Source organism: Somniosus microcephalus, chromosome 4, assembly GCF_052327205.1.
Source record: "Somniosus microcephalus isolate GS21.2 chromosome 4, FLI_Smic_1.0, whole genome shotgun sequence".
Classification (NCBI taxonomy): domain Eukaryota; kingdom Metazoa; phylum Chordata; class Chondrichthyes; order Squaliformes; family Somniosidae; genus Somniosus; species Somniosus microcephalus.
In genome coordinates, this window is record NC_140990.1 from 11,935,025 (window position 1) to 11,959,605 (window position 24,581).

The 24,581-nt window shown below is 47.5% G+C and overlaps 1 protein-coding gene and 1 pseudogene across 2 annotated transcripts in view; both read left to right on the forward strand.

Annotated features, from left to right (window-relative positions):
* The window catches only part of LOC147118294 (proteasome activator complex subunit 1-like), a 1,298,587-nt gene that overhangs the window by 437,098 nt on the left and 836,908 nt on the right, over positions 1-24,581 (forward strand). The window lies entirely within an intron of this gene.
* Positions 1-24,581, forward strand: part of LOC147118302 (uncharacterized) — a 174,760-nt pseudogene that overhangs the window by 120,712 nt on the left and 29,467 nt on the right. Inside the window, exons 6-7 of the transcript XR_015077898.1 lie at positions 8,165-8,419; positions 14,276-14,530. The product of XR_015077898.1 is annotated as an uncharacterized LOC147118302 (transcript). The remainder of the gene's footprint in view (positions 1-8,164; positions 8,420-14,275; positions 14,531-24,581) is intronic.

Below are 24,581 nucleotides of genomic sequence, written 5' to 3' on the forward strand. Positions count from 1 at the left end.
TGCATACTAACTTTTTGAGTTTCGTGCACCAGGACCCCCAGATCCCTTTGTACTACAGTACTTTCCAGTTTCTTGCCATTAAGATAATAACTTGCTCTATGATTTTTCCTGCCAAAGTGCATAACCTCACACTTTCCAGTATTGTATTCCATCTGCCAAATCTCTGCCCACTTACTTAGCCTGTCTATGTCCCTTTGCAGGTTTTTTATGTCCTCCTCACTCACTACTTTCCGTCCCATCTTTGTATCATCTGCAAACTTTGATATGTTACACTCGGTCCCCTCCTCCAAATCGTTAATATAGATTGTAAAGAGTTGGGGACCCAGCACTGATCCCTGCGGAACACCACTAGTTACTGGTTGCCAATCTGAGAATGAACCATTTATCCCAACTCTCTGCTTTCTGTTAGAGAGCCAATCCTCCACCCATGCCAGAATATTACCCCCAATCCCGTGATTTTTTATCTTGAGCAATAATCTTTTGTGTTGCACCTTGTCAAATGCCTTTTGGAAGTCTGAATACACTACGTCCACTGGTTCCCCTTTATCCACCCTGTATGTTACTTCCTCAAAAAACTGAAGCAAATTTGTCAAACATGACTTCCCCTTCATGAAACCATGCTGAGTTTGTCCTATTAAATTATGTTTATCCAAATGTCCCGTTACTGTCTCCTTAATAATGGACTCTAACATTTTACCAACCACAGATGTTAGGCAAACAGATCTATAGTTTCCAGCCTTCTGCCTACTACCCTTTTTAAATAAGGGTGTTACATTAGCAGTTTTCCAATCTGCTGGGACCTTTGCTGAGTCCAGTGAGTTCTGGAAAATTATTACCAATGCATCCACAATCCCTACCGCCACTTCCCTCAAGACCCTAGGATGCAAGCTATCAGGTCCAGGGGATTTATCCGCCTTGAGTCCCATTATTTTACGAAGTACCACTTCCTTAGTGATTTTAATCGTATTTAGTTCCTCCCCCCCCCTAGAGCCCCCTGTTTGTCCAGTGTTGGGATATTCTTAGTGTTCTCTACTGTAAAGACTGATACAAAATAATTGTTCAGTGTTTTTGCCACCTCCATGTTTCCCACCATTAATTTCCCGGTCTCATCCTCTAAGGGACCAACATTTACTTTAGCCACCCTTTTTCTTTTTATATAACTATAGAAACTTTTGCTGTCTGTTTTTATATTTTTTGCTAATTTACTTTCATAATCTATCTTCCCTTTGTTAATCAATCTTTTAGTTATTTTTTGCTGTCTTTTAAAGACTTCCCAATCTTCCATTCTCCCACTAGATTTGGCTACCTTATATGCCCTTGTTTTTAGTCGGATACTATCCTTAATTACTTTACTTAGCCACGGATGGCTATCTTTTCTTTTACACCCTTTTTTCCTCAGTGGAATATATATTTTTTGGAAGTTGTAAAATAACTCCTTAAATGTACACCACTGATCATGTACCGTCTTACCCTTTAATCTATTTTCCCAGTCCACTCTAATCAATTCCGCTCTCATACCTTCATAGTCTCCTTTATTCAAGCTCAGCACGCTTGTTTGAGATCCAACCTTCTCACCCTCTAATTGAATATGGAACTCAACCATGTTATGGTCACTCATTCCGAGGGGATCCTTTACTAGGACATTTTTAATTAATCCTGTCTCATTACACAGGACCAAATCTAAGGTTGCTTGCCCCCTGGTCGGTTCAGTTACATACTGCTCAAGAAACCCATCCGTAATACACTCAATGAACTCATCCTCAAGGCTGCTCTGCCCAATTTGATTTGTCCAGTTAATATGATAATTAAAATCCCCCATAATTATAGCTGTTCCCTTATTACATGCCTCAACTATTTCCTGATTAATACTCCGTCCAACAGAGTTGCAACTGTTCGGAGGCCTATAGACTACACCCACTAGTGTTTTTTTCCCCTTGTTATTCCTTATCGCCACCCAAACTGTTTCACTATCCTGCTCCTTTGACCCAATATCATTTCTCTGTATTATAGTGATTCCTTCCTTTATTAACATAGCCACCCCACCTCCTCTCCCTTCCTGCCTGTCCTTCCTGATTGTTAAATAACCTGGTATGTTTAATTCCCAGTCATGGTCACCCTGCAGCCATGTTTCTGTAATGGCCACAAGATCATACCCATATGTCGTTATTTGTGCCGTTAACTCATTCATTTTGTTACGAGTGCTACGTGCATTCAGATAAAGAACTTTCAAATATGTTTTGTAACACTTAGTTCCTGTTTTTTCCCTTTTTAGTACTTTACTTTTTACTCCATACCTTCTGTCCCTTCCTGACACGTTCTGTTTTTTAATTCCCCCACTGCTACCTAAGTCTATGACCTTCTCTGTTGCAATTTCTATTATTTGCTCTCTAGAAACCTCCCCCCCACTAATTACTTTAAAGCCCTCTCTACAGCCCTAGTTATATGATTCGCCAGGACTCTCGAGTCCCAGCAATGGCCAAGTGGAGTCCGTCCCAACGGAACAGCTCCTTCCTGTCCCAGTACTGGTGCCAGTGTCCCAAGAAGCAAAACCCATTTCTCCCACACCAGTCTTTGAGCCACGCATTTAACTCTTTAATTTTATTTATCCTAGCCAAATTTGCTCATGGCTCAGGTAATAACCCAGAGATTATTACCCTTGAGGTTCTGTTTTTTAATTTGACCCCTAGCTGCTCATACTCCTTTAACAGAACCGTCTTCCTTGTCCTATCTACGTCGTTTGTACCAACATGGACCACGACAACTGGATCCTCCCCCTCCCACTCCAAGTTTCTTTCCAGCCCAGAAGAGATGTCCTTAACCCTGCCACCGGGCAGGCAACACAGCCTTCGGGACACCCGCTCTTGACTGCAGAGAACCCTATCTATCCCCCTAATGATACTATCCCCTACCACTACAACATTTCTTTTTACTCCCTCCACTTGAATGGCCCCCTGTACCACGGTGCTGTGGCCAGGTTGCTCATCCTCCCTGCAGTCCCCGCTCCCGCCCTCACAGGGAGTAAGAACCTCGATCCTGCTGGACAAGAGCAAGGGCTGCATCTCCTTCAACACTACATCCTGGATCCCTGTACCTTCCTCACTCGTAGTCACACCGTCCTGTCCCTGACCACGGACTACATCTGCAGTAATTAACTTCATAGGTGTGACCATCTCCTGAAACATAGAGTCCAGGAACTTCTCCCCCTCCCTGATGTGTCGCAGTGTCTGAAGCTCGGTCTCAAGCTCCATAACATGGAACTTGAGTTCCTCTAGCAGCAAACACTTGTCGCAGATGTAATCACCGTGAGCCTCAATGGGGTCCACTGTCTCCCACATCTCGCAACAGTAACACATCACCTGCTCCATTCTATATAATTAATTAAATTTCTTATTATTAGTTATGAAGACCCTGCCCGGATATAGATGATAATATCACACCACTATTCAATAGGACTTACCAACTTAAAGGTATAAAAGAGAAGAGAAGGAAGAAAACCAACCAACCAGATGATCACCAACCTCCTCCTTGAATACTGTCTGTGGGGCCTGTTTGGTTGACTCGTCTCGCTGCTCCGCCTCCGCAGTGCTGTCTAAGCCTGGGAGTGGGGGGGAAAACAGAGCAAAAAACACACCCTCACCTCCCACTTACCAAAACTCCAGCAGCACTCAATGCACAAAGCACTCCGTGCACAGCACTATCCCCTCCCCTTTTATACCCAGATTCTACTTCTGGTTTAAACTGCCCAATAGTTTAATATACTCTTAAAAAATTAAACTTACTTCAAATAATTGAGTTCTTAACACACTAAAATTCACAAAATACACTTAAATGATTTTTCTCCCACTTACCAAAACTCCAGCAGCACTCAATGCACAAAGCATAAAGAGAAATAGAAAAACCTGAGAGACCGTGAGGCCCCGGACCGAGCAGCGTCAGTTGGACCTGATTGGCGGGAGCTTCCGACCAATAGGGAGTGAGCGGGGCGGGGCTGGAGGAGCGAGCTGGCGGCGGGTCCTCCAACCAATCGGGGAGCCCGAGGGGCAGGACTTGCGCCGGCTGATTGTCTGATCTGCAGGGCAGCGAGTTTCTCCAGTCCTTTGTTCAGGGCCCGGGGCCAGGGGAGGCTGTGGGCCTTTATTCCCCTCATTGGACACAAGGCTCTTTGGCTCTCAACACACTGGCTCAGGTTTTAATAGAGACTTTTTAAATTCATCAATAAAAGCAGTTAAACCTCGTGCTTCTGTGGATCAAACTTTCTAATATTTTATAGAATCATAAAATGGTTACAGCACAGAAGGAGGCCATTCAGCCCGTCGAGCCCGTGCCGGCTCTCTGCAAGATCACTTCAGCTAGTCCCACTCTCCGCCCTTTCCCCGTAACCCTGCAATTCTTTTTCATTCAGGTACTTATCCAATTCCCTTTTGAAAGCCGTGATTGAATCTGCCTCCACCACCCTTTCAGGCAGTGCATTCCAGATCCTAACCACTCGCTGCATAAAAATGTTTTTCCTCATGTTGCCTTTGGTTCTTCTGCCAATCACCTTAAATCTGTGTCCTCTGGTTCTCAACCCTTCCACCAATGGGAACAGTTTCCACTCTGTCCAGACCCATCATGATTTTGAACACCTCTATCAAATCTCCTCTCTACCTTCTCTGCTGTAAGGAGAACCACCCCAGCTTCTCGAGTCTATCCACATAACTGAAGTCCCTCATCCCTTATCCCTGGAACCATTCTTGTAAATCTTTTCTGCACCATCTGTAAGGCCTTCACATCCTCCCTAAAGGGCAGTGCCCAGAATTGAACACAATATTCCAGATGAGACCGAACCAGTGTTTTATAAAGGTTCATCATAACTTCCTTGCTTTTGGACTCTATGCCTCTATTTATAAAGCCCAGGATTCCGTATGCTTTTTTAACCGCTTTCTCAACCTGCCCTGCCGCCTTCAACGATTTGTGCACACATACCCCCAGGTCTCTCTGTTCATGCACCCACTTTAGAATTGTACCCTTTAGTTTATATTGCCTCACTTGGTTCTTCCTACCAAAATGTATCACTTTGCACTTTTCTGCATTAAATTTCATCTCCCACGTGTCCGCCCATTCCACCAGCCTGTCTATGTATTCTTGAAATCTATCACTCTCCTCCTCACTGTTCACTTTACTTCCAAGTTTTCTGTCATCTGCAAATTTTGAAATTGTGCCCTGTACACCCAAGTCTAAGTCATTAATATATATCAAGTAAAGCAGTGGTCCTAGTACCGATCCCTGGGGAACACCACTGTATACCTTCCTCCAGTCCGAAAAACAACCATTCACCACTACTCTCTGTTTTCTGTCACTTTGCCAATTTTGTATCCATGTTGCCACTGTCCCTTTTATTCCATGGGCTTCAACTTTGCTGGCAAGCCTACTATGTGGCACTTGTCGAACGCCTTTTGGAAATAAATGTACACCACATTAACCGTATTGCCCTCATCAACCCTCTCGGTTACCTCATCAAAAAACTCAATCAGAATCAGAGCAGCCGGGCCCGGCAGACGTGCGGACAGAGCCCCGGCACCAGGAAACCCAGGGTGCAGTGCCTCCCCCATCCGAGCCGCCACTTCCCAGTTTCTTCAGCCGGTTCCACCGAGTCCGAATCAGGAAAAGGACAGGAGCCAGGCTCCCAGAATGGCTCGCGGCCCCGGGGAGCATGCGCACTCTCAGTGGGGAAATCAGCGCGTTGGATAGAGCGGTTTCTGGGGCACGGGGGATTGTGGGTGCTGCGGTTGCCATTAGTCAGCGGCTGTCAGGAAGAGTTTTATTGTAGGCTGACGGAAGGTAGGTCCCTGGCCGCCTGTGGAGGTCTTTTTGTTGCTTCATTGTTGAGGATGTAACTAGTAAAATAGGTAAGGGAGAACCAGTGGATGTTGTGTATTTGGACTTTCAGAAGGCTTTCGATAAGGTCCCGCATAAGAGATTAGCATGTAAAGTTAAGGCACATGGGATTGGGGGCAAGGTATTGACTTGGATAGAGAACTGGTTGGCAGACAGAAAGCAAAGAGTTGGAATAAACGGGTCTTTTTCCGAGTGGCAGGCAGTGACTAGTGGGGCACCGCAGGGATCGGTCCTTGGACCCCAGCTATTCACAATATATATTAATGATCTAGACAAGGGAACTAGATGTAATATCTCCAAATTTGCAGATGACACAAAGCTGGGTGGGCGTGTGTGCTGTGAGGAGGATGCCGAGAAACTACAGGATGATTTGGACAGGTTGGGTGATTGGGCAGAAGCATGGCAGATGCAATATAACGTGGATAAATGTGAGGTTATCCACTTTGGTGGCCAAAACAGGAAGGCAGATTATTATCTGAATGGCAATAGATTGGGAGAAGGGGAAGTGCAACGAAACCTGGGTGTCCTTGTGCACCAGTCGCTGAAGGTAAGCATGCAGGTGCAGTTGGCGGTTAAGAAGGCAAATGGTATGTTGGCCTTCATAGCGAGAGGGTTTGAGTACAGGAACAAGGATGTCTTGCTGCAGTTGTACAGGGCCTTGCTGAGACCACATCTTGAGTATTGTGTGCAGTTTTGGTCGCCTTATCTGAGGAAGGATGTTCTTGCCATGGAAGGAGTTCAGCGAAGATTCACCAGGCTGATACCTGGGATAGCAGGAATGACGTATGAGGAGACATTGGGATGATTGGGCTTGTACTCGCTGGAGTTTAGAAGAATGAGAGGGGATCTCATTGAAACTTATAAAATTCTGACAGGACTGGACAGACTAGATGCAGGAAGGATGTTCCCGATGGTCGGGGAGTCCAGAATCAGGGGTCACAGTCCAAGGATAAAGGGTAGGCCATTTAGGACAGAAATTAGGAGGAATTTCTTCACCCAGAGAGTGGTGAACCTGTGGAATTCTCTACCACAGAAGGCAGTAGAGGCCAATACATTAAATATATTCAAGAAGGAGTTGGATATATTTCTTAAGGCTAAAGGGATCACAGGATATGGGGAGAAAGCAGGTACCAGTTACTGAACTTGGATGATCAGCCATGATCGCATTGAATGGCGGAGCAGGCTTGAGGGGCCAAATGGCCTACTCCTGCTCCTATCTTCTATGTTTCTATATTTCTATGTTTCAATTTGAGCTAGAGTGGAGATGGCAGAGAAGCTGCTGGGTTTAACCCCCAGTACTTCTGAGCCCAGGAGGACCCAACAATTTCCAATGTCAGACTGTCAAGGGAGGTGGATTCTGGGGGAGATTAGGTTGTTAAACAGACACTGTCCATACAATATAAAAGAGTATTGTTTTAGGAACAAGAATTTTGTAGAGGCTTTTAATCCAGTTTACATATTCAGATTTGTTTTAATTCATTCTTGGGATGTGGGTGTCGCTAGCAAGAGCACCATATATGGCCAATCCCCAGTTGCCCATTGAGAAGGGAGTGGTGAGTCGCCTTCTTGAACTCCTGCAGTCCGTGTGGTGAAGGTACTCCCACAATGTTGTTAGGTAAGGAGTTCCAGGATTTTGACCCAGCAACGATGAATATATCTGAATCAGGATGGTGTGTGACTTGGAGGGGAACTTGGAGATGATGGTGCTCCCATGCACCTTCTGCCCTTGTCCTTCTAGGTGGTGGAGGTTGCGGGTTTGGGATGTTCTATCAAAGTTCTGGTCGAGTTGCAGATGTATAAAGTTCCTCTCCTTTGCCCCCTCCCCCTCCCACTCCCACCTCTCTCTCTCCTCCCATAGAGGTCAGAGTCGTGTGTAGGCCCAGACCAGGTGGCGGATTCCCTTCCCTGAAGGACATCAGTGAACCAGTTGGGTTTTTATGACAATTCGGCAACTTACATGGTCACTTTTTTCTAGTGCCGGCCCCACAAATGACCAGATTCATTGAGCTCAATTTCACAACCTGCCTTTGTTTTCTTGTGGGTTCTCTCTCACGCTCCCTGTTTTAAATTAATTTTACAGGGTATTAGAAGGGGAGGATTTGCAGACAGGAAACTCAAACCAAACATCACGTCAAGATCTGATAGAGTCACTCGACTCATCGGATCTGAATATCACCGGCCTCTGAACATGGAAGCAAAAAGCACCGTTCACAGCGGGGAGAAACCGTACACGTGTTCTGTGTGTGGACGAGGCTTCAACCAACCCTCTGGCCTATCGAGACACAAGCGCATTCACACCGGGGAGAGGCCGTTCACCTGCTCCGAGTGTGGGAAGGGATTCACTGATTCATCCACCCTGCTGAGACACCAGCGAGTTCACACTGGGGAGAGACCGTTCACCTGCTCCATGTGTGGGAAGGGATTCACTGAGTCATCCAACCTGCTGAATCACCAGCGAGTTCACACTGAGGAGAGACCATTTAAATGCTCGGACTGTGGGAAGTGCTATAAAAGTTCCTGGGATCTGACGTACCATCAACGTGTTCACACTGGGGAGAGACCGTTCAGGTGCTCTCACTGCGGGACTGGGTTCAGGCGATCATCTCAGCTCACTGTACACCAGCGCACTCACGCTGGGGAGACGCCATTCACCTGCTCCGTGTGTGGGAAGGGATTCACTCAGTCATCCGACCTGCTGAGACACCAGCGAGTTCACACTGACGAGAGGCCGTTCAGGTGCTCGCACTGCGGGACTGGGTTCAGGCGATCATCTCAGCTCACTATACACCAGCGCACTCACACTGGGGAGAGACCGTTCACCTGCCCTGAGTGTGGGAAGAGATTCACTCAATCATCCACCCTGCTGAGGCACCAGCGAGTTCACACTGGGGAGAGGCCGTTCACCTGCTCCGTGTGTGGGGAGGGATTCAATCGGTCATCCAACCTGCTGAGACACCAGCGAGTTCACAAGTGACTGCAGGGGTTGGATTCTGTTGTTATTGCTGCTGTTAATCACATCCAGGACTGAACCATGTTCATTCTGACAGTTGGGGTTTGTTTCTGCTGCTGTTAATAACCCCAATAACTGGGCTGGAGTTTAATATTCTGGATAGATGTCAAATAAATCAGCTTTGTTTTAAACACATTGTTGTAAATTTTTGTCTTTTTCACCTGAGTGTTTATCCTCACCTGGCTGGAGCTCAGAAAGGACAATCTGAGGGAGGATCGTACGGCGGGAACAGAACTCCAGCCTGGACACAGTCCTTCAGGGCCACACTGAAAGGGGCAAACGGCACTTTGGTCTTTCTTGCCTCTCTTCACTGATAGCAAAGTTGCCGTGCGGGTTAATCTCGAGGCATGTGAGAAACGTGTCCCAGCCGCTCTCTGCCATGGTTCAGCGCTCCTAGGCACGGAACAGAAGGGTCCTTTAGGAATGTACCCCAGTGCTTTTTTTTTAATGGCCTTATTAACCTGTGTTGCTACTTTTAGTGATTTGTGTATCTGTATCCCTGGATCCCTCTGCTCCTCCAGCCCATTTTGACTCTTAGGGGGAAATTCGGTGGCGCCCCCTTTGGGTCGCTAATGTCGCCGGGGCTAATTTTAGCCCCCTGAAAAAGTTAGCGCCCCTGCGCATTAAATTCAGTGGTAGCGCCCCAGGCAGGAGGCGGGTTGCTACTGGAAGCGCTCCCCTCCCTCTTGGAGCGCTACCAGTGAATTTCCCAGCACTTCATGCAACAGCGCCACGCCCGTCGGCACATAGCACCGCGTCATAGCAAACCTCCCTCCCTGATTAAAGGGGAGGGGCCTAGCACTGCACACACCAGGGCCCTGCTGGACCACCGGGGAGCGGGGTGTCGGATCAAGAGGAGCGCCGGGCTGAGCGATCGCGGCCGACACCCCGAAGAAAGGGGAAGGGGGCAGGTGCTGGCACAAGGCCAAAATAAAAAGTTGCCGCCCGACACCTGCCCTTTAAGTGATGCCGCCGCGGCTGCAGGAACGACCCCTGACCCTGTCGGACATATTATCCGGTGATAGGTCAGGGGTCACAACCCAAGGTTGCAGCCGGGGTGGTGCACGTGGTGATGATGTCATTGCTGGCAGTGCAGTGCCACGGGGAGCTACCGACTACCTCCGCCGCTTACCTCCCGCTGAATATCACGGGTGGCACAAAGCAACCAAATTTCACCCCCTTGTCCAAGTAGTGAGTGGCCTCCTTATTCTTCCCACCAAAACACACCACCTCACATTGACCTATAGTGAAATTCATTAACACACCACCTCACACTGATCTATAGTGAAATTCATTAACTCACCTCCTCACACTGATCTATACTGAAATTCATTAACACACCCCTCACACTGATCTACAGTGAAATTCATTAACACACCACCTCACACTGATCTACAGTGAAATTCATTAAAACACCACCTCACACTGACCTATAGTGAAATTGATTAACACACCTCCACACACTGATCTATACTGAAATTCATTAACACACACCCTCACACTGATCTACAGTGACATTCATTAACACACCACATCACTCTGACCTATAGTGAAATTCATTAACACACCTCCTCACAATTATCTGTAGTGAAATTCATTAACACACCGCCTCACACTGATCTATACTGAAATTCATTAACACACCCCCTCACACTGATCTACAGTGACATTCATTGACACACCACCTCACACCGATCTACAGTGACATTCATTAACACACCACCTCACAATGATCTACAGTGAAATTAATTAACACCACCTCACACTGATCTATTGTGAAATTCATTAACACACCACCTCACACTGATCTATAGTGACATTCATTAACACGCCACCTCACACTGATCTATAGCAAAATTCATTAACACACCACCTCACACTGATCTACAGTGAAATTCATTAACACACCACCTCACACTGATCTACAGTGAAATTCATTAACACACCACCTCACACTGATATACAGTGACATTCATTAACACACCACCTCACACTGATCTATAGTGACATTCATTAACACTCCCCTTCACACTGATCTATAGTGAAATTCATTAACACACCACCTCACACTGATCTATAGTGAAATTCATTAACACACCACCTCACACTGACCTATAGTGACATTCATTAACACACCACCTCACACTGATCTATAGTGAAATTCATTAACACACCACCTCACACTGATCTAGTGAAATTCATTAACACACCACCTCACACTGATCTAGTGAAATTCAATAACACACCACCTCACACTGATCTATAGTGAAATTCATTAACACACCACCTCACACTGATCTACAGTGAAATTAATTAACACATCCCCTCACACTGATCTAGTGACATTAATTAACACCACCTCACACTGATCTATAGTGAAATTCATTAACACACCGCCTCACACTGATCTATAGTGACATTCATTAGCACACCACCTCACACTGATCTAGTGAAATTCATTAACACACCACCTCACACTGATCTACAGTGAAATTCATTAACACACCACCTCACACTGATATACAGTGACATTCATTAACACACCACCTCACACTGATCTATAGTGACATTCATTAACACTCCCCTTCACACTGATCTATAGTGAAATTCATTAACACACCACCTCACACTGATCTATAGTGAAATTCATTAACACACCACCTCACACTGACCTATAGTGACATTCATTAACACACCACCTCACACTGATCTATAGTGAAATTCATTAACACACCACCTCACACTGATCTAGTGAAATTCATTAACACTCCACCTCACACTGATCTACAGTGAAATTCATTAACACACCACCTCACACTGATCTATAGTGAAATTCATTAACACACCACCTCACACTGATCTACAGTGAAATTCATTAACACACTACCTCACACTGATCTATAGTGAAATTCATTAACACACCCCCTCACACTGATCTACAGTGAAATTAATTAACACATCCCCTCACACTGATCTAGTGACATTAATTAACACACCACCTCACACTGATCTATAGTGAAATTCATTAACACACCACCTCACACTGATCTATAGTGAAATTCATTAGCACACCACCTCACACTGATCTATAGTGACATTCATTAACACACCACCTCACACTGATCTATAGTGACATTCATTAACACACCACCTCACACTGATCTACAGTGAAATTCATTAACACACCACCTCACACTGATCTATAGTGAAATTCATTTGCCAATTACACACCCATTCTGCAATTTATTAATGTCTTCTTGCGTTTTGTCTTCCTCAGTATTAATTGTACTTCTGATTCCCGAGTCCAAATCATTTAGGAACCACAGTGGTCCCACCACCAATCCCTGTGGAACACCACTTCCCACCTTTTGCCAGTCTGAGTAGCTACTCCCAACCCTTACTCTCGGTTTTCTGTTCTGTAACCGGCTTGTTATCCATAAACAGTATGTAAGTTCGACAAGATGACCAAGGTCAGGCCGTGTGGAGTGAATCCCTCCATGGCCTCACCCCTCCCTATTTCTTTCAGCCCCACACCCTCCGAGTTATCTGCGCTCCTCTATTTCCGGCCTCTTGAGCATCCCCGATTTTAATTGCTCCACCATTGGCAGCCGTGCCTTCAGCTGCCTGGACCCTAAGCTCTGGAATTCCTTCCCTAAACCTCTCCATCTCTCTACCTCTCTCTCCTTCTTTAAGATGCTCCTTAAAACCTACTTCTTTTACCAAGCTTTTGGTCATCTGCCCTACTGTCTTCTTATGTGGCTCGGTGTCAAATTTTGTTTTATAATGATCCTGTGAACAGCCTTGGGACGTTTTACTACATTAAAGGCGCTTTATAAATACAAGTGGTTGTTGTTGTTTCCTGAAACTATTAAATTACCCAGAGGGAAAAAAACTTGTACTTTTACTCCCGAATATTAAAAAGTTTGTGCCACAGAAGCACGAGGTTTATCTGCTTTTATTCATAAATTTAAAAAGTCTGTATTGCAATCTGAGCCCGTGTGTTGTGAGCCAAACAGCCTTGTGTCCAATGAGGGGAATAAAGGCCCACAGCCTCCCCTGGCCCCGGGCTCTGAACAAGGTACTGGAGAACTCACTGCCCTGTGGATCAGACAATCAGCCAGTGCAAGTCCCGCCCCTCAGGCTCCCCGATCGGTTGGAGGATCAACCGCCGGCTCGCTCCTCCAGCCCCGCCCCGCTCGCTCCCTATTGGTCAGAAGCTCCCGTCAATCAGGCCGTGGGCCCGAGTCACATGTCCCTCACCGACTTTACAGAGAAAGCCCTGCGCGGTCGCCGGGCGGAGCAGCTGGTCGGCAGGAGCAGGGTCGGGATTTTAATAAACCGCGGGTAGGCCACGCCGCAGGGTTTATAAAGTTGGAGAACGGCCTCAGGCCTGAATGAGATCCAGCGGCCCGGTCTATGTTCCATCGGACGGCAGCTGTGAGGCTTTTTCTCGGGGGCAGGCCCGGGTTACGCGCCGCCATCTTGGTGGAGGAAAGACCGACCGGTTCCAACTGCAGCACGGCGCATGCGCGGCCATCTTGGTACAGGAACAAAGAGTGGGCGGGGCTTCGGGGTCCCCGTGACCAGGAGAGACAATCATTGACTCATTAATTTTATTCTCACTCTGCACACAGCGGGTGTAGAACTGAACCCAATCAGAGTAGAGGGAGGGGGAAAACTGGGAGTGGAGGAAAGAAATGTTGGAGATGGTGCAATGGGTTTGGATTTCAGCACAGGGAGGAGGGAGAGTGTGTGGGATGGCGATTTACAGCTTTGGGGAAACAAGAGAGGAAAGAATGATCAATAGAAACTAGAATTGTCTGTTCTGAATTTCTATCCTGTACTTACAGTGATGGCTTTTGTAAACTCCTTTTACAGGGTGTGAGAATGGGAGGATTTACAGATGGGAAACTCAAACCAAACATCACATCAAGACCTGACAGAGTCACTCCATTCATCAGGACCTGAATATCATTGACCTTTGAATATGGAAGGACAAATGTTTGTCTGTTCTGTCTGTGGGAAAAGATTTCAAACATCCGTGTGACTGGAAAACACACACCCGAGTGAGAGTGCTCCAGTGCACTGACTGTGGAAAGAGGTTTAACCAGTTTCACAGCCTGAAAAAACATCACACCATTGACAGCGAGGAGAAACTGTACACGTGTTCTGTGTGTGGACGAGGCTTCAACTGATCGTCCAACCTGGAGAAATGCAAGGACACCAGCAACACGGAAAAACGGTGGAAATGAGGGGACTGTGGGAAGGGATTCGATTGCCCATCCCATCTGGAATCTCATCGAAGCAGTCACACCGGGGAAGAGGCCGTTCACCTGCACCGTGTGTGGGAAGGGATTCGCAGAGTTATCCAAACTCCAGATACACCAGTGAGTTCACACTGGGGAGAGGCCATTCACGTGTATTGAATGTGGGAAGGGATTCACTCAGTCATCCAGCCTCCATACACACCAGCGAGTTCACACTGGGGAGAAACCGTTCTCCTGCTCCGTGTGTGGGAAGGGATTTGCAGAGTCATCCAAGCTCCAGAAACACCAGAGAGTTCACACTGGGGAGCGGCCATTCACCTGCTCCGTGTGTGGGAAGGGATTCACTGGTTCATCCACCCTGCTGAGACACCAGCTTGCTCACACTGATAAGAGACCATTTAAATGTTCCCAATGTGGGATGAGCTTTAAAAGCTCTGGGGAGCTGAAGTGACATCAGCGAGCTCACACTGGTGAGAGACCGTTCACCTTCTCTGTCTGTGGGAAGGGATTCGCTCGGTCCTCCAACCTGCTGGCACATCAGCGAGTTCACACTGACGAGAGACCCTTTAAATGTTCTGACTGTGGGAAAAGCTTTAAACGCTCCCAGGAGCTGAATGGACACCAACGATTTCACACTGGGGAGAGACCGTTCACCTGCACTGTGTGTAGGAAGGGATTCACTTGGCCCTCCAACCTGCTGGCACACCAGCTTGTTCACACTGACAAGAGATCCGTGAAATGTTCTGACTGTGGGAAGAGCTTTAAAAGCTTGTAGAGCCTTAAGAGACACCAGCGTCTTCACACAGATCATAGAATCAAACAGCACAGAAGGAGGTGATTCGACCCATCATGTCTGTGCTGGCTCTTTGAAAGAGCTGTCCAATTTAGTCCCAAAACCCCAGCTTTATCCCCAGAATTCTGCTAATTAGTCCTCTTCAACTACATGTCCAATTACCGTTTGAAAGTTCCTGTGGAACCTGATTCCAGCATGCTTTCAGATGGTGTGTTCCAGATCTTAACAACCCTCTGTGTGAAAACAATTCTCCTCATTTCCCTCTAGTTCTTTTAGCAACTATTTTAAATCTGTGACCTTTGGTTACCAACCCACTTGCCAGAGGAAACAGTTTGTTCCTACTTGCTCGATCAAAACCACTCATCATTTTGAACACCTCTATTAGGTCTCCTCTTAACCTTCTCTGCTCTAAGCAGATCAATCCCAGCTTCTCCAATTTCTCCACATAACTGAAGTCCCTCATCTATGCTACCATCCTGGTCAACCTCCTCTGTCCAAGGCCTTGACATCCTTCCTAAAGTGTGGTGCCCAGAACTGTACACAATATTCCAGCTGAGGCCAAAACCATGCAGCTGTACAAAACCCTGGTTAGACCACACCTGGAGTACAGTGAGCAGTTCTGGGCATCACAGCCTAGGAAGGATATATTTGCCTTGGAGGGAGTGCAGCGTAGGTTTACCAGAATGATACATGGACGCCAAGGGTTAAGTTACGAAGAGAGATTATACAAATTAGAGTGGTAGTCCCTAGAATTTAGAATGTTAAGGTGTGATCTGATCGAAGTTTTCAGGATATTAAGGGGAACGGATAGGGTAGATAGAGAGAAACTATTTCTGCTGGTTGGGCAATCTAGGATTAGGGGGCATAGTCTAAAATTAGAGCCAGACCTTTCAGTAGTGAAATTAGGAGACACTTCTACACACAAAGGGTGGTAGAAGTTTGGAACTCTCTTGCGCAAATGGCAATTGATGTTAGATCAATTGTTAATTTTAAATCTGAGATTGATAGGTTTTTGTTACCCAAAGGTATTAAGGGATATGGGCCAAAGGCAGGTGTATGGAGTTAGATCGCAGATCAGCCATGATCTCATTGAATGGCAGAACAGTCTCGAGGGGCTGAATGGCCTCCTCCTGTCCTATGTTCCTCATTAGTGATTTGTAAAGGCTTAGTGTAACTTCCTTGTTTTTGTATTCAATGGCACTATTTACAAAGCCAAGTAGCCCATACACTTTCTGAACCGCCTCACCAACTTGCCGTGGCAATTTCAAAGATTTGTGAATATGGACCCCCAGGTCCCTCTGCTCTTGCACCCCCTCAAAATAGTCCCATTTAGATTATATGGCCTCTCCCTGTTGTTTCTCCCAAAGTGCATCACTTCACACTTATCCTCATTTAATTTTATCTGCCTTGTGTCTGCTCATTTCACAGTCTGTCTCTGTCCTTCTGAAGTCTGCTACTACTATGCTCACTATTTACTATGTTGCCAAGTTTTGTATCATCCATAAACTTTGAAATTGTACACCTATACCCAAGTCCAGGACATTTATATATAACAAGAAAAGCAATGGTCCTAATTCTGACCCCTGGGGGAACCCACTGCACACTTCCCTCCAGTCAGAAAAACATCCCTCAGCACTGCTCACTGTCTCCTATCCCTCAGCCAATTATATACACAAATTACCATCAGCCCTTTAATACCATGTGCTTCTATTCTCCGAAAAAGTCTCTTATGTGCTACTTTATCAAATGCCTTTTGAAAGTCCATATATATAACATCTACTGCAATACCTTCATCAACCCTCTGTTACTTCATCAAAGAACTCAATCAGGTTAGTCAGACACGATTTACCTTTAACAAATCCATACTGGCTGTCCCTTATTAACCCATGCTTCTCCAAGTGAGAATTAATTTTGTCCTTGACAATGATCTCTAGTCGTTCACCCACCACTGACATTAGACTTTTTTTTTATTATTCATTGATGGGATGTGGGCGTCGCTGGCTAGGCCTGCATTTAGTGCCCATCCCTAATTGCCCTTAAGAAGATGGTGGTGAGCCACCTTCTTGAACCGCTGCAGTCCATATGGTGTAGGTACACCCACAATGCTGTTAGGAAGGGAGTTCCAGGATTTTGGCCCAGCGACAGTGAAGGAACGGCGATACAGGTCCAAGTCAGAATGGTGTGTGGCTTGGAGGGGAACTTGTAAGTGGTGATGTTCCCATGCGTCTGCTGCCCTTGTCCTTCTAAGTGGTAGAGGTCGCGGGTTTGGAAGGTGCTGTTGAAGGAGCTTTGGCGAGTTGCTGCAGTGCATCTTGTAGATGGTAAACACTGCAGCCACAGTGCGCCGGTGGTGGAGGGAGTGAATGTTGAAGGTGGTGGATGGAGTGCCAATCAAGCGGGCTGCTTTATCTTGAATGGTGTTGGGTTTCTTGAGTGTTGTTGGAGCTGCACTCATCCAGGCAAGTGGAGAGTATTCCATCACACTCCTGACTTGTGCCTTGTAGATGGTGGAAAGGCTTTGGGGAGTCAGGAGGTGAGACACTTGCCGCAGAATTCCCAGCCTCTGGCCTGCTCTTGTAGCCACAGTATTTATATGGCTGGTCCAGTTCAGTTTCTGATCAATGGTAACCCCCAGGATGTTGATAGTGGGGGATTCAGCGATGGTAATGCCATTGAATGTCAAGGGGAGATGGTTAGAGTCTCGCTTGTTGGAGATGGTCATTGCCTGGCACTTGTGTGGTGCGAATGTTACTTGCCACTTGTCAGCCCAAGTCTGAATGTTGTCCAGGTCTTGCTGCATATGGACATAGACTGCGTCAGTATCTGACGAGTCTCGAATGGTGCTGAACAGTGTGCAATCATCAGCGAACATCCCCACTTCTGACCTTATGATGGAGGGAAGGTCATTGATGAAACAGCTGAAGATGGTTGGGCCTAGGACACTGCCCTGAGGAACTCCTGCAGTGATGTCATGTGATTGAGATGAATGACCTCCAGCAACCACAGCCAACTTCCTTTGTGCTAGGTATGATTCCAACCAATGGAGAGTTTTCCCCTTGATTCCCATTGACTTCAGTTTTGCTAGGGCTCCTTGATGCCACACTTGATCAAATGCTGCCTTGATATCAAGGGCATTCACTCTCACCTCACCTCTTGAGTTCAGCTCTTTTGTCCATGTTTGGACCAAGGCTGTAATGAGGTCAGGAGCTGAGTGGCCCTGGCGGAACCCAAACTGGGCATCAGTTAGCAGGTTATTGCTGAGTAAGTGCTGCTTGATGGCACTGTCGATGACACCTTCCATCACTTTGCTGATGATTGAGAGTAGACTGATGGGACGGTAATTGGCCGGGTCGGATTTGTCCTGCTTTTTGTAGACAGGACATACTTGGGCAATTTTCCACATTGCTGGGTAGATGCCAGTGTTGTAGCTGTACTGGAACAGCTTGGCTAGGGGCGCAGCTAGTTCTGGAGCACAAGTCTTCAGTACTATTGCCAGAATGTTGTCAGGGCCCATAGCCTTTGCAGTATCCAGTGTCTTCAGCTGTTTCTTGACATCACGTGGAGTGAATTGAATGGCTGAAGACTGGCATCTGTGATGCTGGGGACCTCAGGAGGAGGCCGAGATGGATCATCCACTCGGCACTTCTGGCTGAAGATAGTTGCAAATGCTTCAGCCTTGTCTTTTGCACTCACGTGCTGGGCTCCACCATCATTGAGGATGGGGATATTTTTGGAGCCTCCTCCTCCTGTTAACTGTTTAATTGTCCACCACCACTCACGACTGGATGTGGCAGGACTGCAGAGCTTTGATTTGATCCGATGGTTGTGAGATTGCTTAGCTCTGTCTATCGCATGTTGCTTCCATTGTTTGGCATGCAAGTAATCCTGTGTTGTAGCCTCACCAGGTTGACACCTCATTTTTCGGTATGCCTGGTGCTGTTCCCGGCATGCTCTCCTGCACTCTTCGTTAAACCAGGGTTGATCTCCCGGCTTGATGGTAATGGTAGAGTGAGGGATATGCTGGACCATGAGGTTACAGATTGTGGTTGAATACAATTCTGCTGCTGCTGATGGCCCACAGCGCCTCATGGATGCCCAGTTTTGAGTTGCCAGATCTGTTCGAAATCTGTCCCATTTAGCACGGTGGTAGTATGCCGCTGCGGAGTGTTTGATTAAAGTTAACGGGTCCTTGATGGCGCCCCTTCGCTTCGGGAGGGGGTGCGTCAGGGATGCCCCATGTCCGGTCAGTTATACGCCGTCTGCGTGGAGCCTTTCCTGTGCCTCTTGCGGAAGATGTTGATGGGACTGGCTCTTCAAGGGCTGGGCGTGGAGTTCCTCCTCTCGGCTTACGCCGATGACGTGTTCCTCATGGTCACGGACCCCGTCGACTTGCGGAGGATGTGACAATGCCAGCAGCTTTACTCAGATGCACCCTCCTCCAGGATCAACTGGGAGAAATGCTCCGGGCTCCAGGTGGGTCAGTGGCGGGTGGACTCCCTGCTGGAGGAGTTCAGGCCCTTCCCCTGGAGCACCATGCACCTCCTCTACTTGGGAGTCTACCTTAGCCCCGCCATGGACACCTGGCTGGCAATCTGGCAATAGCTGTAGGCCAAAGTCACTGCTCGCCTAGGACGCTAGACAGGACTGCTCCAAGTGTTGTCCTACAGGGGTCGAGCGCTGGTCATAAACCAGCTGGTGGCCGCCATGTTGTGGTACCGGTTGGTCACTTTGATCCCGCCCCCTGCGTTTGTCGCCAAGATGCAGAAGAAGCTCATCGACTTCTTCTGGGACAAAGGGAAGCACTGGGTCTCTGCCGCGATTCTGAATCTGCCACTTAGGGAGGGCGGTCAGGCGCTGGTGTGCCTTCGCACCCAGGCTGCGACTTTCCATCTTCGGACCCTGCAGAGATACCTGTACGTCGAGAATCCTCCCAGATGGTGTGCGCTGGCGACGTATTTCTTCTGCCAGCTGCATGGCCTCAACTGCGACACGCAGCTCCTGTTTGTGGAATTGGTCTGTACGCGTGCCTACCTGCAGGAGCTGCCTGTCTTCTACCAGGAAATGCTGTGGGTCTGGAACAGCGTTGCCTCCAGGTGGAGTTCTCCCCCGTCAGGAGTGGTGGTCGTCCTTCGGAAGCCGCTGCTCAGGAATCTGCACCTCCAGGACCGCTGGATCGGATGGCTGGCAGAGCTGTGCCTGGCAAGGTGACGAGAGTCGGGGACCTGCTCGATGGCGGAGGAGCGGGCTGGATGGCGCCAGAGGAGCTGGTGCAGCGCCTGTCTTGGGCCAATGTCCGGCTCACAGCCAAAGCCATCGAGATGCTGAAAGCAGCACTGGGCCCCGACTCCACTAAGTGTATCGAGCAGGCTCAAGCACGTGGGGCGATCCCGCCCAAACTGACCCCCTTTCGGATGGAATTCCTTATCAGCACGTGGCTCTGAAACCCCTCTCGGGAACCGACGCCTCACAACTTGAGCCGTCTCGGGGAAATGCCCTCCATGCCTTTTAGTTCTGCACGAAGGGGTTTCCTGTACGGGCTGCTCCTGCACACTCTCCACTTTGTCATCTTCGTCTGCCGTCCGTACACGCCTTGGCATGCCATCTTGCAGAACTGGAGGTCCCCAATGGAGGGCTCTCTATGCGGGAGTCTTCCCTTTATCTATTGGGGACTTGGCCTGGAGGGTGTTGCATGGAGCAGTCCCGTGCAATAAGATTTCAAGTTGGTTCATGGACTCCCAGGCCGCCTGCCTTTTCTGCGGCCTGGAGGAGTCCGTGTTCCACGTTTATACCAAATGTGAGAGGTTGCAGCCCCTCTTTCACTATTTGAAGGGGCTGCTCCTCGATTTTTGGCTGCACTTCAGTCCTATGCTCCTGATCTTTGGTCACCCGGTGCGGAGGGGAGCGGGCAGGGCGGAGGACCTCCTCATAGGACTGCTCCTGGGCCTGGTGAAAGTGGCCATAAACAGGTCCAGGCAGTGGGCGGTCGAGGGGGTCCTTCGGCCCGATTGCCTGCCTCTCTTCCGCGGCCATGTTCACGCCTGGGTGGCCCTGGAGATGGAGCACGCGGTGTCCGCCGGCACACTTGAGGCCTTCCAAGACCGGCGGGCACCGCGGGGACTGGAGTGCATTGTCACCCTGGCCGGGTGATTTGATAAGTTTTAAAAATTAATTTAAGTTTTTAATTTTCTTTACAGTCCACTTGTTCGGCCGGGAGAGCGGGAGACTCCGCTCGGCGATGCAGAGAGCCCTGCAGATGGAGAAGAATGTCAACCAGAGTCTGCTGGATCTGCACAAACTCTCCACTGGGAGCGCCGACCCTCATCTGTGTGAATTCCTGGAGACCCATTATCCGGATGAACAAATGAAGACGACCAAGAAGCTTGTAGAGACTGGGACCCCTGCCTTGTAGGCATGAGGGCTTGTGACTTTGTACAAAGAGCTGAGACCTGAGCTCTGTAAATTTCATTCACTGTAAATAAAATGTTCAATCTTACATTAAAAAAGGAATATTTAAAGACAAATTTCCTCCAGTTTCACAGGCAGCCTTTGTCACTGCAATAATTTCTTAAATGTTTAATCATTAAATCAAAAGCATCAAAAAGGAAGAGAGTAGCAAAAGTAAAGAAAGACTTGCATTTCTATAGCGCCATTCACGACCACTGGACATCTCAAAGCACTTTACTTTTTGAAGTGTAGTCACTGTTGTAATGTGGGAAGTGCAGCAGCCAATTTTCACTCAGCAAGCTCCCACAAACAGCAATGTGATAATGACCAGATAATCGGTTTTGTTATGTTGGTTGAGGGATAAATATTGGCCAGGACAATGGGGATAACTCCCCTGCTCTTCTTCAAAATACTGCCATGGGATCTTTTACATCCACCCGAGAGAGCAGACGGGGCCTCGGTTTAACATCTCATCTGAAAGACGGCCCCTCCGATAGTGCAGCACTCCCTCAGCACTGCACTGGAGTGTCAGCCAAGCTTTATGTGCTCAAGTCTCTGGAGTGGGACTTGAACCCACCACCCTTTGACCCAGAGGCGAGTGAGCTGCCCACTGAGCCACAGCTGACAACGTTGGTCCCTTAGAGGTAGAGACAGGAGAAATTATTATGGAATAAGGAAATGGCAGAAACGTTAAAACAAATATTTTGTATCTGTCTTCACAGTAGAAGACACAAAAGCATACCAAAGATGGTGGGGCACCGAGGGTTTAATGAGGGTGAGGAACTTAATGTAAAGTACTGGAGAAACTAATGGGACTAAAAGCCGACAAATCCCCTGGACCTGATGGCCTACATCCTCGGGTTCTAAAAGAGGTGGCTGAAGAGGTAGTGGATGCATTGGTTTTGATCTTCCAAAATTCCCAAGATTCCCGAGATTCTAGAACGGTCCCAGCGGATTGGATGATTGCAAATGTAACACCACTATTCAAGAAAGTAGGGAGAGAAAAAACAGGGAACGACGGGCCAGTTAGCCTGACATCAGTCGTTGGGAAAATGCTGGAATCCATTGTTATGGAAGTTGTATCAGGGCACTTAGAAAATCATAACATGGTTAGGCTGAGTCAACATGGTTTTATGAAAGGGAAATCGTGTTTGACAAATTTATTAGAGTTATTTGAGAAAGTAACTAGCAGGGTATATAAAGGGGAACCAGTGGATGTAGTATATTTGGATTTCCAAAAGGCATTCGATAAGGTGCCACATAAAAGATTATTACACAAGATTAGGGCTTGGGGGTAATATCGTAGCATGGATAGAGGATTGGTTAACGGACAGAAAACAGAGAGTAGGGATAAACGGATCTTTTTCAGGTTGGCAGGCTGTAACTAGTGGGGTGCCGCGTGGATCAGTGTTGGGGCCTCAGCTATTTACAATCTATATTAATGACCTAGATGAAGGGACCGAGTGTCATGTATCCAAGTTTGCTGGTGATACAAAGGTAGGTGGGACAGTGAGCTGTGAGGAGAACACAGAGAGTCTGTAAAGGGATATAGATAGACTGAGTGAGTGGGCAGTAAGGTGGCAGATGGAGTATAATGTAGGGAAATGTGAGGTTATTCACGTTGGTAGGAAGAATAGAAAAACAGAATATTTTTTAAATGGTGAGAAACTTTCAAATGTAGGTTTTCAGAGAGATTTGGGTGTCCTCGTGCAAGAAACACAGCAAGCTAGCATGCAGGTACAGCAAGCAATAAGGAAGGCAAATGGCATGTTGGCCTTTATTGCAAGAGGGTTAGAGTATAAGAGTAAGGAAGTCTTGCTACAATTGTACAGGGCCTTGGTGAGACCACACCTGGAGTACTGTGCACAGTTCTGGTCTCCTTATCTAAGGAAGGATATACTTGCCTTGGAGGTGATGCAACGAAGGTTCACTAGATTGATTCCTGGGATGAGAGGGCTGTCCTATAGAAACATAGAAGATAGGAGCAGGAGTAGGCCATTCGGCCCCTAGAGCCTGCTCCGCCATTTGAGATCATGGCTGATCATGCAAATTAAGTACCCTGTCCCTGCCTTCTCCCCATATCCCTTGATCCCTTTAGCCTTAAGAAATATATCCAACTCTTTCTTGAATATATTTAATGAACTGGCCTCCACCGCCCTCTGTGGCAGAGAATTCCACAGGTTCACCACTCTCTGGGTGAAGAAATTCCTCCTCATCTCTGTCCTAAATGGCTTACCCCTTATCCTTAGACTATGACCCCTGGTTCTGGACTTCTCGGCCATCAGAAACATCCTTCCTGCATCTAGTCTGTCCAGGCCTGACAGAATTTTATAGGTTGCGATGAGATCCCCTCTCAATCTTCTAAACTCCAGTGAGTATAAGCCCAATCGACACAATCTCTCCTCATACGTCATTCTTGCCATCCCAGGTATCAGCCTGGTGAATCTTCGCTGCACTCCTTCCATGGCAAGAATGTCCTTCCTCAGATAAGGTGACCAAAACTGCACACAATACTCAAGGTGCGGTCTCACCAAGGCACTGTACAACTGCAGCAAGACATCCTTGTTCCTGTATTCGAACCCTCTTGCTACGAAAGCCAACATACCATTTGCCTTCTTAACCGCCTGCTGCACCTGCATGCTTACCTTCAGCCACTGGTGCACAAGAACACCCAGGTCTCTTTGCACTTCCCCTTCTCCCAATCTATTGCCATTCAAAAAATAATCTGCCTTCCTGTTTCTGCCACCAAAGTGGATAACCTCGCATTTAACCACATTATAGTGCATTTGCCATATTTCTGCCCAATCACCCAACCTGTCCAAATCGTACTGGAATTTCACAACATCCTCCTCACAACATACCCTCCCACCCAACTTTGTGTCATCTGCAAATTTGGAGATATTACATCCAATTGCCTCGTCCAGATCATTAATATATATTGTGAACAGCTGGGGTCCTAGGACCGATCCTTGCGGTACCCCACTAGTCACTGCCTGCCACTCGGAAAATGACCCGTTTATTCCAACTATGATGAGAGATTGTGTAGAATGGGCCGATACTCTCTGGAGTTTAGAAGAATGAGAGGTGATCTCATTGAAACATGAAAGATTCTGAAGGGGATTGACAGGGTAGATGCTGAGAGGTTGTTTCCCCTGGCTGGAGAGTCTAGAACTAGGGGGCATAGTCTCAG